This window comes from Penaeus monodon, chromosome 8, assembly GCF_015228065.2.
Source record: "Penaeus monodon isolate SGIC_2016 chromosome 8, NSTDA_Pmon_1, whole genome shotgun sequence".
In the NCBI taxonomy this organism is placed as follows: domain Eukaryota; kingdom Metazoa; phylum Arthropoda; class Malacostraca; order Decapoda; family Penaeidae; genus Penaeus; species Penaeus monodon.
Genome location: NC_051393.1, coordinates 52,232,561 through 52,235,060, shown reverse-complemented (window position 1 = coordinate 52,235,060; position 2,500 = coordinate 52,232,561). Strand labels below are relative to the sequence as shown.

General features: G+C 34.6%; 1 pseudogene; it reads right to left on the bottom strand.

Moving 5' to 3' along the window:
* Nucleotides 1-2,500, bottom strand: part of LOC119576441 — a 10,162-nt pseudogene that overhangs the window by 2,112 nt on the left and 5,550 nt on the right.

Genomic DNA, 2,500 nt, shown 5'->3' with positions numbered 1-2,500 from the left:
TAACATTGACTTTCAATTGCAATCCAGCATTACGCTCGTCACTCAATTGCATAGAATTCTTAATTTAAAAAAAATTACTATTCTATATATTCAATGATCTATGATTTTCGTCACACCATTGCGTGGGAATTCTTCAATAAAAAATCCAATACTTAAATCTACATATTTCATGCATAATAATTCTCATCAATTGCAAACCAATTTTCATAAGCTCGTAACTCACCTGCGTAGCATCACAAACTTCAAAAAATCAGAATCAAAAATCAAAAATCCACATCAATTGCAAACCTGCATTAGGCTCGTCACCCCACTGCATAGGAGTCCTTGCAGGATCTCTCGAGAATTCCAAGTATCTCTCAGGACCGAAGTTTAATCCTCGAGGGTCCTGCGTGTCTTCCCACGAGATGAAGGTGTCCTCCATGCCTTAAAATTTTAAGGGATACGTGAGCTTACTTTAAGGGATTTTTAGGTCGATTAAGGAAGAAATGGAAGGCGAGTAAAAAAATTTAAAGATAATAAGTAAAAAAGGTTATAGTTGTTAAATAATATGAAATTAAATAAAAGGAAAATGGAATAAATGTAATAAAAATGAAAATAAAGGTTATAGTTGCTAATCTTTATACTGTCGAATATAAAGTCGATTAAAAAATAAGAGGAAATCGAAAAATATTGGGAAAAAAATGTAATGAAGCTTATTTTTGCATTCTAAAAGTTTTTTTAGATGAATAAAACAGAAGAGAAAGTGGACGAAGATTTAAAAGATTTATGTGAAAGAAAGTGAAGTTTGGCAGTTTGTCGATTAAGGAAGAAAAGGAAGTTGAATAAAGAAGAAAAAGCATTTGGCTTAGAAGATAGTTGAGTGTACGAACAAATATCATCATCATCATCATCATCATTATCATCATCATTATTATTATTATTATTATTATTGGAAAAGTTTCTTTAGATTTGCTAATTAAAATAAAACACCGGGTCACTACCAGCGACCTAGGGTGACTGAAGTTTGAGGTAATGGAACACCAACAAAAATATGCAAGAATTACATTAATTACAAATTAAAACATCTAGTCAAGTCAATTCACGAACATGAAAATATTTTTAGATCGATAGGGCTATTATTATTATTATTATTATTATTATTATTATTATTATTATAAATATTATAAACTAATGGCATTTGAGTCAGCATAACTCCTCAAGACGCCGTAGAGTCAAAATTATTTTTACTTTTTTGATCTAATAGATAGTCTAACAAGTCAACATACAATTTAATATACTAACAATTTAACATACCCGCAACTTAGTACAACAACAACCGAACATTAAACACACCTCAAATATAAATAATTCAGTACACATACCGATCTCTTCTCCGTAATAAGTGACAGGTGTTCCGGGCAAGAGCAAAATCAGCATGTTTAAAGCATCCACAAGGTCGCTGCCCAGACGAGAGGCGACCCGGCTGTTGTCATGGTTACCGATCTGTTTGTTTACATTAGAAAGAAAGGACATGATTGGGCATTAAAAAGAAAGGACGTGATTGGCTATTTTTCTTTGATGCTACGCGGCGTTGTCATGGTTACCAGTCTGTTTGTTTACAATAGAAAAATGCCTTGGTTGGTTGTCTTTATTTGGTTTGTATGGCGTACTTGGGAATGCCCGGGGGGGGGTGAGTTGGCGAAAGGACGCGTGGAGAAAATGGGGGATAAATGTGAATAGGCAAATAGGTAAATAGCTGTAGATATATATTAATAATAAAGAAATAAGCTGAGATAATAACTCGTGTTGATTTTTTTTCTGACGCCATTTTTCTGCAAGTTACAAACTCCAAATTCAAATTTATCACACTATAACATGTTATCATATTATGTTATTATTCATTTTATTAATCCAAATAAATAAATAAAAAGTTACAACAACATAACCCAAGAAAATAATTTAAAGAAATCACATTGCTGTAACATTACGTAAAAAAAACACAAAAAAAGATCTATCAATAATAACAATAACAACAACAAAACAAAACTCACCACCCAATTAGGCCACTTTCCCTCCGGCATATTGGTCATCCACTCGTCAATGACAGCCATGACACTCTCTCCTGTCAGGTTGTCACGACTCTGGAAGCTGTCAATGAGTAGGAAGTTGAAAGGGAAGTCTGCCAAGGGATGAGTCTCGTTGCCATAGTACTTCATCGTCTTGTTGACATCGGCATAGACTTCAACCATCAGGAACCTGGAAGGAAGCGGATGGCTGGGTAAGTTAGGAGCGTTTGTGTGTTATGTGTGTGTGTGTTTATGTGTGTGTGTTTATGTTTATGTGTGTGTGTGTGTGTGTGTGTGTGTGTGTGTGTGTGTGTGTGTGTGTGTATCAAGACGCTACGATAAATTCCATTCTTACTGACAGGGTGCTCCCCTCTAACTCCGCGCACACGTCACTATGTATCCATACGCATCCAATCATCCACACATGAACACAATATAGCTTACGCAGCACATAA